We start from the raw sequence: 13,629 nt of genomic DNA on the forward strand, positions 1-13,629 counted from the left end.
TTCTCATCTCCCCAAACCAAACACCATTAAACACCAAGTCCCCACCCCCTCCCCCAGCCCCTGGCCCCCACCATTCTACTTCCTGTCTCTATGAATTTGACTCCTCTAGAGACCTCATGTAAGTGGAATCATACAGTATTTCTCCTTTTGTGTCTGGCTTATTTCACTGAGCACAACGTCCTCAAGGTTCATCCATGTTGTAGCAAGTGTCAGAATTTCCTTCCTTTTTAAGGCTAAATAATATTCCATTGTGTATATTTACATATATATGTGTATATACTTACACCATGTTCTGTTTACCCACTCATCCGTGAATGGACATGAGTTGTTTCCACCTCTTGGCTGTTGTGAATAATGCTGCTGTGAACATGAGTGTGTGATGAGCACCTTTGTTTTTAATCCACAGCAAACTGTAAACCCTTTGAGAGTCTGAGAGAGGAGACAGCCCTACCCATGGGAACCCAGAGTCGTCAGGTCTCAGTGCCTGGAGCCCCTGAGGGATGCAGGACCCAGGAGGTGATGGTGGGTTCTGCTCAGAAGGGGCCCCTGGGGCTCGCGTGCAGACTGGCCCCAGGCCTCCGGGACTCCACATCTGGCCACACTTCTGTCCCTTCCTTGCAGAACGGAGGAAGGAGGAGCCAGCAGAGGGGCCCAGCATCCTCCCATCACTGCTGAACCGGGTCTGGAATGTCACCCTGGAGTTGAGTGCCGTCTGCCTAACCCTTCCCAAGGCCCATGATGGACCCTGGGTTGGGGCTCCCCAGAGTCTGGGGGAGGATGTTTGCTACTGCAGAGGGCGCTAGTAGCAAACAGCGGGTTTCTAGCGGGGGTGTAGGGCGGCCCTGGGCTGGGTGTTGTCTGGTACAGTCAGGCTCAGACACGTCCCCACACCCGGGGCAGCCCTGGCAGATCCCAGCGGCAGACAGGGACCCTGAGGTCGAGCAGGGACATCAGATGAAGCAGGAGGCGAGAACGTGGATCCAACGTCTGGAGGTTCCACCTGCCTTGTTCACCCAACACCAGACTGCGCTTGTCACCTTCCCTCCCGAAAGGAGGGGCCCCAGCCACCTGGGACGTGTGTGTGCACATGCATGTGCGCATGCATGTACCTGCACGGCCCACAGCCAGGAGGAGGCTCAGGAGCCCAGGCCGCTGTCACCCCTCCTCTGGCTGACAGAGGGCGCCGTCCGACAGGGCTGTGTCCACTCCGGCCCCAGAGCAGCTGTCCCCAGACTCCGCCCTGGGACACCGCGGGAGGCACTGTGGCGCCGGCCACTCAGAGCCCTTGTCAGTCAGTGTTCGCACCCTCAGCTCCAAGAGAAGGGGACAGGCTGGAAGGACGTTCCGGGCGCAGGGAACCGCATGGGCAATGGTGGGGGAGGCTGCACACTGTGCGAGGAGCGGTACACGGGGACGGGGGGCCTGGGGGCGTGCGTGTCAAGGCGACTCTCAGGGGCAGGGACCCTCTCCCGGCTGCCCCTTGCCCAGACTGTCAGCACCACAGTCCCTCCTGCTGGCCCAGGGCCTTGCACACGTGGGGCTTCCTGTCTCCACCCCCAACGAGAAGACAGAAGGCTGCAGCCAGGAGTTCGAGGTTCGAGGGCTTTGTCACCACTGGCCGCAGTGTGGAGCTCCGGGGGCCGTGCCCTCCATCCCCTCCCTGGGACCAGACCGCGGGTCTTCAGGAGCACAGGGGTCTTCAGGGGGTGGAGCTGCCCCCCACTTGGTCAGGTGAGCAGCTGGCACTGCGGGCGTTTGGACTCTGAATGGGGTGGCTGTGCTCCCAGCTGTTCTGAGAGCTGCTCCCAGTGCCTCCGGCCAATGTCCCTCCTGCGTGGGGGCTGTGCCCGGTCCAGGCTCCCCTGAGGTCCTGTCCCCAGAACCTGACAGCCCCACACAGGCCTCCCTGGGTGCCCTTCTCCATCTCCCACTCACGTGTAGCGTCGTCCCCTCATGGTCACCCTAAGTGACACTTTCCTGTCTTCTCTTCAAAGTGGGGTCTCTAATGACCACTTAATATTCGTAATTAGCATGTTAATGGCCCCTGCACCTCTCTGGGCTGCTCTCCCTAGCCCCCCCATTTCTGCTTTGTCCTTCAGCTGTAGGACTGCAGCGCCCTGGGGGTCCCCACTTGCCCCCTCAGGGATTCTGTGCATCTGTCCCCCTGGTGGGTTGTCCCTTGTGGCCGGGATTTGCAGAGGCCTCCCCGGGGGCTGCCCTTGCTTGGGATGCCTCCAGGGACCACTGGCCTCTTTCTGTCCCGACCGTCCACAGTGGGGCCGCCGTCCCCTCTGAGCAAGCAGGGCGGCCAGCACGGCGTGGGGTTTACTCTATTGTGTTTAATTGAAAAGCATTGAAGCCGCGGTATGAATATTCAGCAGGGCGGCCGCTGGCGAGGGAGCCGCTGTCTGATTGCAGGACGCACCCCAGCACGGGGCCTGTCAAAGTGGAGCGAAGTGGGGAAGCTATTAATTGAAATAGCTTCATTAATTAGTAATTAACAGCGGGGAAATGACTGTGTCACATGTCGTATTTCAGTGGATGCCCTTCATGTGTTATGGGGCCTTTAATTAAAGGACGCGCATTTTAATTAAAGGCAAGCCTGGCCCTTTGGCCTTTGGAATACAAAAGACGCTCCCAACTTCCAAAGGAGATGGTGGGAGGCTGGCTCAGGCAGCAGGGGAGCCGGGCGGCTAGGGCGTGCTGGGCCGGCAGTGGCCTCCCACCTCGGGACGCCGTACCTTTCAGACCCTTGTGGGGCAGTGGGCCCTGGCTTCTCCTCCTTGGAGTCCAGCTGACAGCCTCCCTGAGCCCAGAGGTGGTGGCCACGTGGGGTCATGTGGGGTCACAGGCCAGAATAGGAGGGTCCCCTGCCAGAGTGGAGTGTTGCTGGCCCTGACCCGGCACTGTGATGCCCCAGGAGCCCTGCCGGCCCCAAGTGCTGCAAGCAGGGCTGGAAGCCAGGCAGAAGGTCCCACGGGGCTGGCGCTGTCCCTGCGCCCTCCCCCGCCTCGGGGCTCCGGTCTCTCCGCTGTTCTGAGTGGGCAGCAGAGAGGCCAGAGACAGAGCTCGTCCAGAACTGCGCCTGGCAGTGTGGGGAGGCCCTTGGCCTGCTCCTAACACCCTGTGTGCGAGTGGGTCCTCTCCTCATCTCACCTTCTGGGTGAGCAGCCCAGGGACACTTGAAAGTGACCGAAGCTCAGCAGGCGGACCCCGGATGCTACCCACAGCCATGCCGACCCTTGCAGACACCTCAGGATCCCCTCCTTGCCACCCCTGCCTCCTGCCAGACAAAGGAGCAAACAGCCATCTGGGGTCCCACGTCCCTTTCCAGCTTCATGCTCTCTGTCTGTCTCTGTCTTCCTCTCTCGGTCTTTCTGTTTCTCTTTCTGCCTCTGTGTCTCTCTGTATCATCTCTCTGTGTCTCTGTCTCTGTCTCTCTCCCCACAGGGGTCCTGTGCCCGTCACCCACACCATCTATTGAAATGGCTCTAGCTTAAAGGTCCCAGAGACGACTAAATCCAGCTGCCGCGCGGGGCCTGCTGCCGAGAGGTTCCTGCTTCCGCCTCTGCGACACGAGGCTCCACATCCGCCCTGGTGCCCACACTTGCTCAGATGCACCTGTCCTCTGCCCTGCCCCTATTTTCCCTCCTCGAGACTGTGGCCCTGGCCTCTGTCTCTGCCGGGATCACCTCCCCACACACACTTCATCTACACATGTGCACACACGTGTGTACAACTCACATACCAGCATGTACATGTACACACACACGGAGCTTGTGGTGGGGGGTCCCCTCTAGACAAGAGCCCCCAGCACAGGGCTCCTGCCGGTGCTCCTCGTGGAGGGTGCCGCCTAAGTGGAACACAGAAGACCTGGCCTGGGCGTAGGGAGCACCCACTTTTCTGCCTGGCAGAAATACTCAGCATCAAGGGAACAGGGCACCTGCACCCCACACTGGGTGGCATAAATCCGGGTGTGCTGGTCTCAGCATTGATTGGGCACCTTTCTGTGCCCATCTCAAGTGGAGGCAGACACAGGGGAGAAGACCCGCCCTGCTCCGAGAAGCCCGTCTGCATAGGATGCTGAGGCCGTTTCAAATCTTGGTCCCCAATTCCTTCCCTTGAGAGGTGAGCCTGGGTCCCCTCTGCGGCTGTCCAGTCTCTGCTCACAGTCGCTGCTGGGAGGGAATTTCACCGAAGCCGACTTTCTACCCCCTCCAAAAGCAGCGTCCTGCCTTTGCCACGGTGGGAGGTGCACCGAGGGGCTGCTTTAGGAAAGAACCAGGAAAGCGTCAGCTTCAAGGACAGGCCATGGACATGCCACTAAAAGTGCCTGGGACATGTGAGTGACATACATTCTGTCCAATTAAATTATTTAACACGTTGGCATCGTCATCCTGCAAACCTGTGTGTCGCCCTCTTTTCCCTCCTTCCTCAGCTTGGACACCTGCGGTTAGCACTCGGGTGGGAGAGCATTCTCACGGTTTCTCCTGCTCCCGTGAAAAGGAGGCCAGGGGGGCTCCCCATGCTGAGCCTGCACTGCCTGTGCTGCCCCTGCCCCGCGCCCAGCAGGGATGTTTGTACTTTTTGGCTGCCTTTTCTTCCTGTTGTCTATTTTACACCTGCCTGTATGAGCAGCTTTATTAGCAGAATCAGGCGCCTCCCCAGTGCTGTCTGGAAGGCCTGAGGTGGCATCCTGGCATCCTGGGACGGCCAGAGGAAAGTGCTGCAGACGTTGGGGCTTAAACAACAGAAACCGATTCCCTCGCAGCCTGGAGGCTGGACGTCCAAGACCCAGGTGTGGGCAGGGCTGGATTCTCCGAGGCCTCTCTCCTTGGCGCACAGAGGCCATCTTCTGCCTGTGTCCTCACGTCTTCCTTCTGTGTATATCTGTGTCCTCATCTCCTTCTTATAAGGACCTCAGTCGGACTGGATTACAGCCCATCCAGATGATCTCTTTTTAACTTAGTTACCTTTGCAAAGACCTTATTTCCAAATGCAGTCACGTTCTGAGGTCCTGGGAGTTGGGGCCTCGACATACAAATTTGGGGGGTACACAGTTCAGTCCCTAACAGTGCTACGCTGTCCTTTCCACCTGTCCTGAACCCAAGCCCCCAGGAGCCAGCCGAGGCTGCCCCGGAGAGCACAGCAGATGCTGCGGGCTGTCCACCCCCTTAGGGACAGGGGTGAGGGGTACTGGTGCTCATAGCTGAGTCCCTTTCCCAAGGTTGACCTCCCAGGGTCAGCCTGAGTCCAATGACTTATCAGCATGGTGGCAGAGGCCCTGCCTTTGGCCTCAGTTGGGGCAACCCTGAAGGCCCTCGGGCTCCAGAGCTCGCCGTGGGGCGGCGGAGCCTCTGCTGTGGCTTCATCACCTCCCGACTTCTCCCCTGCCCTGTCTTGCCCTCCACGGTGCCAAGAAGCCCCAGGATTTCCTGCAGCAAATCTCCATCTTGGCGTCATCTGCATGGGCCCAGCCTGAGGCAAGGCCCCAAACTCCAGCTCGGGGGGGTTCCCCGCAGCCTCTCTGAGCTTGGGACAGACCCATGCCTTCCCTGTTTGAGACTCTTCATATGTTAAAAGAGAAGGACACGCCAAAGCAGGGTTAGGAGATGGCAGCTTAGATGAGACGCTCACAACGCCCCAGCCAACAGTATTCCATAAAAATGATGAGGCAGCTCACTCCTGCTCACCACAAGGAAGCCACGGGACCTATAAACCCTGAGGGACACGACGGCCCACGGAGAAAGGGGCAACATCATTACCCCCTCAGGGAAGTCCAAATCAAACCACTGTGAGGGACCACAGCACACCCACCAGGACAGACAGACAGGAGCAGGCGTTGGCCATGCTGTGGAGAAAGCAGAACCCTCACACAGGGCTGGTGGGGGTGAAACGGTGCAGACCATCACAAGGTTAAATACAGAGTCACTGTAGGACCCAGCAATTCCACCCCTAGGTACAGACCCAAGAGAAATGAAAATGTGCTCAGACAACACCCGTACGTGAGTGTTCACAGCAGCACTGTCCACAATCAGCCCAGGTGTCCATCAGCGGGTGAATGGACAAACCAAATGTGGTCCGTCCACACTCGGGAATATTAATCAGTCATAAAAAGGAATGAGGCACTGACTCAAGCTATGCAGTGGGTGAACCTTGAAAACATGATGTTCAGCCAAAGAAGCCAGACACGAAAGCCCAGGGCGCACAATCCCACTGATGTGAAATGTCCAGAACAGTAAAGGCCACAGAGACAGAACGCAGACTGCTGGTGGCCAGGGGCTGGGGTTGGCAAGGGGAAAACGGGAGTGACGCCACCTGACATGCGGTCTCCTTTTAGGGGATGAAAATGTTCTGGAACTGGATAGATGTGGTGGTTGAACAACATTGTGAAAGTGCTAAACGCCGCTGAGCTGTTCACGGTAAAACGGCCAATTTTATGTCCTGTGAATTTCACCTCAATTACAAATGTCGGGTGCACAGGTGAGGAGCGGTACATGAGCGGCCTTTCCTTCCCACCCCAGTGCCCAGGCATGTGGTTGGGCAAGTGTGGGGCGCAAGTGGCCCTCCTTGGGTCAGCCCTCCTCGAGGCCATGGAAGGGTCCTGGGGCCCGTCTGTGTCCGAGAGCTGCCAAAGCTCCTTTGAGAGTGGGGAAAGAGGGCCCAGACCCCCGAGTGAGGTGCCATCCACCACCACCATCCCAGGATGCCCCCGGAGGCGGGTCCCTGTGGGAGGTGGAGGAGGGGGCTCAGAGCGGGTGGCGGCCTGCCAGGGGTCACGTGGCTCCCGGGCAGTGCAGGGGTGCGTGCGGCACCAGCGTCCTCCTGGACCAGCACCTGCTTCTCTCCCGCAGTGTGAAGACGTTACCCTGAGAGACTTCACACCAGTGACACAATCTTTGCCGGGAAAGCAGAACTTACGAGTGGGGATGAGTGACCCCAAGAGTGGATGGCTAACGTTCGGCGACTGTGCTTAGGCCGTTGTCGTGAGGGCGTGCTGCTGCACGGGCGGGGTCCTCTGTGCCCTCTGCTCGGAGACTTAGCCCCCGCCGGAGCCTTGCAGCCCCTTGTCCAGAGCAGTGACCGTGTTGTTCCCTGTTTGCCGGAGTCCCTCTCGGGCACCTCCCTCCCTGGCTCCCTGCCCATGGACGCTCACCGAGGGGCCGCTCCATCCCGTCCCAGTTCAGGGTTCCAGCCCATGGTCCTCCTTCCTCTGTCCCCCGAGGACAGCGTCCTCCTCCCTCCCCTCACCCCCCAGGACAGTGGTCCTGTTTTACGGACTGAGATTAGAGGCTTGTTCAACAGTATAAGGTGCAAAAGTCTCCTGAAGGTCATTTGGGGCCGGGGCATCCCCTCCCCTGGTCCCCTCAGCAGAGAGACAGGTAGAGGAAACCCTAGCCCTCCACGTGCCTCATCAGCCCTCATGTCCCCATTCCATGGGGCTGATCCCAGGTGGCTCCTCTATCCCTCGGGCACCCCTGAGTCCCCATGGCTGAGCCAGCATGAGGAAGTTGGGGCCAAGCCCCCAGGCAGCCCTGGTCTCCCTCCTCCGTGGGACCTGTCCTGAGCTGGGCATGGGCGGCACTTCCTCCCGTCGGCCTGTGGGGACCAGCTTGGCGGGGTGCTGCTGTGATGGGTGGGGGAGCTCAGAGGCGGAGGACTGGTGTGTTCCTGATGGGCCCTCAGGATCACTGTGTCCTGACATTTGCTCCCCAGGCTGATGAGTTCTCAGGGAGGGAAAGCCGGCCCAGCCTGCAGGATGCCTCTCTGCTCCCCCGCCCCCAGCAGTTTTGCCCCAAATGGATGATCTGAGCACAGACGGATCTGAAGGAGCCAGCTCGTGAGGGCACCAGAGCTGCAGGCCACCCGGGACCCCCTTGACTCCAGGATGGTTTCCATCAAACTGGCAGGCTTTCCTGGAGAAACTTCCCTGGTTCCTTGCCGGGCCGGCTGAGCCTGGTTGTCACCCCACAAGGCCACACACATGGGTCCTTTCCAACATTCCCATCTCCACGTCTCCTTTGCCGAAATGACTCTCACCAGAGTTAATTCTTTTACGTGAAGAATGTACGACAGGGCTTGGCTACTTGGTCCCTGTCAAAACTGGCCAACAGTGGCGCCTGGTCTCTCTTGGGATCTGGGTCCCCTCGTCCAACTGCTCCTGGGTGGGTCTGAAGACCTAATTTTTGCTAAGCAGAGTTTTTTCTTCCATCAACCTCTAGTTAACACCACAGGCAACCCTGAGCTGAGCCCAGCGGCACTGTGCAGGCCTCAGGCAAAGATCAGCCAAATATTTGGGGCAAGAACAACATCCTTGGCGTCCAAACAGCTGGACCAGGGTCCCCAGTGCCAGCTGATTACTTGCTTTGGCTGCCTGTGCCTGACCCCAGCTTGACACCCCAGTCCCATCCTTCCTCTCCATCCAACGACGACCAGGGATGTGGCTCTGGCCAGCCCAGTCCTTCCTTCCCCCTCTGTCCTGTGGGGCTGAGATGATGAGATGATGGTGGGCCTTGCTTATAATGGGCTTCCTGCCCTGCCATCCCCAATGCAAAGCCCTTGCTCATATTCAATATTCGGTCCATACTGAGTCGTGACTGTAGGCAGCAAGTAGCCTCAGGCCAGTTTCCGTCCTGGGACCATCTGCTGTTTGGGAGCAACGAGACTTGGGTAGCAGGCAGCCGGGTGTTGCAACTTTCCTGTGAGGAGACCCCTCAGAGCTGGCCAGGCCTGTTCTGGCTCCCTAATTAGCAACTCCCCCAGCCCCACCTGATGATCAGACCCCCACCCTGGGCCTGGGCCCATGGGTTCCTGTCACGGAGCTGTCTCCAGAATGGGCCCTAATTGGCGGCTTCGGAGCAGCTCTCAGTGAGACTGGAATGAGGGGCCTGCAGCCGCCTCCTCATGGGCGGAGGGCTGGCCTCTGTGGTCTGCATGGGGCGAGGACACCGCCGGGGGCGGGTGGGGGCAGTCAGGGTGGCTGGCCCAGCCCCTGATCAAATCTTTGGGACAGACTAAGCCAGAGCACTCAGTTTATTTGCAGAAAATCGAAGAGCAGAGAGAGGGCCCTAATGAAGGCGTCTGCCAGAGCTCAGTCCAGTCCAGCTGCCCCACGAGGCGGGGAGGGTCACCTCCTCCAGCCCCGGCCCCGGCACCTCGTCCGCAGCCCTGACGGACGCTTTTCCCCTCTCGCTTTGTTCTGTCGCTGTGGCCGCACTGGGGAGTCGCCTCCCTGCTGACAAACGCATGTCTTTGTCCCGGGCAGAAACGGGCCTGTCTTCTTGGCTCACCAGCAAGGTTCAAAGGGGCTTGAAAAATAAGTGTTTCCGTAAGTTTTAGCTGACATTCCATTTTAATGACTTTTTAAACAAAGTAACTATTAAACGTGTGCAGTTTACGGTCTCCTGATGTCTGACAGGTGTTTTTGCCCATGTGGGAAGCAGATGCTAATGGCATCCTCCTAATAGCTCACAAATTACAAGGACTTGGCACTTCCCTCTGTACGTGGCGCTGCCAATGGCCAATTTGTTCTTCAGAAGTGGCCACGTCGGCCTGTCAATCAGCTCTTGCCGTAGGCACTTTTTGGTGATTAGAAGCCCCTTAGAGAGCGAGAACTCCAAATTAGTTTTAAATAAAAAATAAGAATATTCATGCTGTTGAACATCTAAAGGTAAGAGGAACAACAGAATCCAAATCGGCTGGCTTGGGTCCTGGTGTTGCTGGCAGAGGGGGCTTCGGGGCCCAGACCCACCGGGGGTCCCTGGGGACAGAGGCGCAGCCACAGAGGTCGGGGTGACAGGTGCAGGAGGGATGCAAGTGACTGGAGGCCAGCCTGAGACGCACAGCCCCAGGACAGTGGGACTGGCGGGTGCCAGGTGGGCGCTTTTCATGTTGACTCGGTGCCTTTGCGGGGACATGAAAGCTCATCCTGAGGAGCCGGGGGAGAAGAGCCTGTCTCCTTGAGAGGAGAACAAACGCTCCCTTTGAAGGAGGTGATGAGAACACAGCATCGGGTGGGCGGCGTGGGCATGCCCAGCCGTGAGGCCCAGGCTCCCGTCCTCCTTCCACCCTCCTTGGGGCGCCGGCCGCTGCCTCTCCCTCTGGGCCCGGGTGTGTGGGTTCAGCCCTGCCGCCACCTCCTCCACATGGGTAAGTTACATCTCGCTGTTGTCCCCTCTGGGAATTGAGGTGACAACCGTGTGAACTGCTTCCAGGGTCCTTGCTGGGCTCCCTGGGCCCAGGCCCTGTCCAGGGTGCTGACTTGAGGTGTCAACTCAGACTCGGTCTTGCCCAGCTCAGGAAACAGGCCTGGATCACTTGTGGGACGGGAAGTGGGGCCAGCCTGGGCCGAGGGAAGTCAAGGTGGCTTCCCTGAGGAGGTGACATCTGGATGGGGTCTTGAGGGGGCAGGGAGAGTCAGGCAAAGGTCATTCGAGGCTCCAGGAACAGGGCCCGGTGGGTGCAGACTGCTGCAGGTTAATGCCTCGCTGTGTGGGCTCAGGGAACTGCTCCGAGACACCGTTGGGGTAAGTTGGCTGCATGGGAGCCTCCAGAACATCCTGACCCTCACTCCTCCGGCTCCCCAGAAAGTCCCAGCACAAAAGCTGAGGACAGATCCAGGGATGCACAGGTGCCCTGGCCAGCCTGCCGTGGGGTCCCAGGGGCCGTCTCCATCCTCTCCCACCCAGAGCCTGCAGACAGCAGGTGCAGGTGAGAGGCTGGGGTCAGTGGGCAGGCAGAGTGATGGAGGGGCCTGGGGTGGCTGGAGGACAATGAGCAGAGCTGGGGCAGGCTGGGAGGCAGTGACTCCACATGGGGCAGGGGACAGCCTCAGGCCTCATAAGAAAGGACAGACTTAGAGCAGAGGCAATGGGGTCCATGAAAGCAGGGTGGACCCACCCAAGGCTGGCGGGGCCTGGGTGCAGGGCACTGCTGTCTGACTACCAGCCTCTATGGGGCTGGAATGCATGACCAGCAGCCACTCCAGTCTCCCCAGAACGGGCCCAACAGCACAGACTCTCTCTATCTCCTCCTAAGAGTATCCTTCTGGAGCCCAGACAGACACTCCAGGCCCAAGAAGGCTCAGTTTCCCCTTGGCATCCAAGATCTGCCCCTCCACACGTGTCTCTCGAGGTGTCTCCTGGTCCTGGGGGTGGACTCTTCATGCCACTAGCAGACTTGAGGGCGCTGCTCTCTGCTCTGAGCTGTCCTGTGTGCTCAGACTTTGGGGACGGGGTCCTCAGACTGTGTGCAGCCCGGGGCTGGACGCTGTGAGCCCAAGGGCCCAGGAGTTGAGGCTGCCCCAGGGGGTGTGGTGAGGAGCACTCCCTCCATCTCTGATCTGAGATCGAGTCCTGGGGCTGAACGTTCTCTGCTCTGGTCCAAGTCTGAGGGCAGTGGGACAAGCCCAGAGGAGGTCACACGTTTAGGCCAGAGAATGAGTGAAGTCCTCTCCAGCCTCCTTGCCTGGCCCCCGTGGTCCAAGGTCACAACCCCCAGCACCATTTTCACTGGCTATAACGCTTGTCCTCCAGAGTTCCCCTTAATGTGTCCTTGACAGACAAAGACAAATCCATTTTAGGGCCCCTTCATCCTGGAGTTGGCTTCCAGGACTGTCTCCCTGGCCTTCCAGAGCCCTGGGCGGGGAGGGGACAGAGCCCCAGTGGGGCCGGGGGACAGAGCCCCAGTGGAGCGGGGGAAACAGAGCCCTAGTGGGGGGGGGGGGGACACAGAGCCCTAGTGAGGGGAGGACAGAGCCCTAGCAGGGGGACAGAGCCCCAGTGGAGCCGGGGGACAGAACCCTGCCAGGGGTGGGGACAGAGCACCAGTGGAGCAGGCGGCACAGAGTCCTAGCAGGGGAGGGGGGCAGACAGAGCCCTAGCAGGCAGGAGAAGGCCGCTGCTCATTGCACACAGGTCAGCTCCCAGAAGCAGACGGGGGCTGTGAGACCCAGGGTAGCCTCTTAAAGTGGCCCAGGAGAGGATCTGGGATGGAGACGCCTCCTCACCAAGGACGGAGAACTTTGCCCCAGTACTGCAGGCCACCGACCTCCCAGGCCAGAATGCAGCACCACAGCCCTGGGGCCCATTTCTCCAAACTTCTCAGGAGTCTTCATCCCGGGTCCTCATGGGAGCTGACACTTGGAGGGAGTCCCTGAAGCCCAGACGGGAGCTCTCCATCCAGACTCAGGCTGCAGGCCCTGCCTGGAAGCTGCTTGATCTTTACAGTGACCCACCCTCTCTGAGCCTTGGTGACCTCAACTGGAACGAGTGAGGGAGCATGGCGAGCCTCCCGTTTCAAGGTGTGAAATGAGTAAGAGAAACCAAAGTGGAGCAAACTGGAGTGGAGGGCCTGCCGGGGAGCCCTGGCCCATCACACACTGCCTATCACTCCAGACAGGAGACGGACTTGCACCTGGACAGGAAGCACAGCTACCTCACTGCTGCAGAAGATTTCTCTCCCGACCCGGCAACAGCCCAGCCAATGAGAAACACCGAAGCTCAGCCAATGAGAAACGCCACACCCCAGCCAATGAGAAATGCCACAGCCCAGCCAATGAGAAACACCGAAGCTCACCCAATGAGAAACACCAAAGCTCAGCCAATGAGAAACAGTACTTTTCAGCCAATGAGAAAGGCCACAGCCCAGCCAGTGAGAAAGGCCACAGCCCAGCCAGTGAGAAACAGTGCATTTCAGCCAATGAGAAACACCACAGCCCAGCCACTGAGAAACGCCACAGCTCAGCCAATGAGAAACAGTGCATCTCAGCCAATGAGAAATGCCACAGCTCAGCCAATGAGAAACGCCACAACCCAGCCAATGAGAAATGCCACAGCCCAGCCAATGAGAAACGCCACAGCCCAGCCAATGAGAAACGCCACACCCCAGCCAATGAGAAACGCCACAGCCCAGCCTATGAGAAATGCCACAGCCCAGCCAATGAGAAACACTAAAGCTCAGCCAATGAGAAACAGTACTTTTCAGCCAATGAGAAAGGCCACAGCCCAGCCAGTGAGAAAGGCCACAGCCCAGCCAATGAGAAACACCACAGCCCAGCCAATGAGAAACAGTACATTTCAGCCAATGAGAAACGCCACAGCCCAGCCAATGAGAAACTCCACAGCCCAGCCAGTGAGAAAGGCCACAGCCCAGCCAATGAGAAACGCCACAGCCCAGCCAATGAGAAACAGTACATTTCAGCCAATGAGAAATGCCACAGCCCAGCCAATGAGAAGCCGCAGCCGCCCATCTGTCCCTCCCCCAGTGGACTTCCGTCTGGAGCAGCCCCGCCCTCTCCCTTTTCTCTATAAAAGCGGCTCCTACGTTGCTCTCTCAGTTTGCCTGCGGTTCACGAGGGTACCTTCCCGAAGCTGCGATTCTTCTGTCTATTCCCAAATAGACTCGTTCTGAGGGTAAGGTGACCGGTGAGTTTGGTTTCCAGCTGACAGGGGCTTAGACAGCGCCATGTGTGCGGGGAGCCTCGCCAGGCGCGGACACGGACGGGCTCTGGGTTTGATCACAGCGCTGGGCGTTGCCCTCCAACCTGCCCTCTTTCTGTAGGGTGACCCGCTGCTCCCAGGGCAGAGCGCAGACTCTCCCACGGCTGGTCCTCCAGCCTGGACCTCCGCT

The sequence above is a fragment of the Equus caballus genome, chromosome 22 (assembly GCF_041296265.1).
Source record: "Equus caballus isolate H_3958 breed thoroughbred chromosome 22, TB-T2T, whole genome shotgun sequence".
NCBI lineage: Eukaryota > Metazoa > Chordata > Mammalia > Perissodactyla > Equidae > Equus > Equus caballus.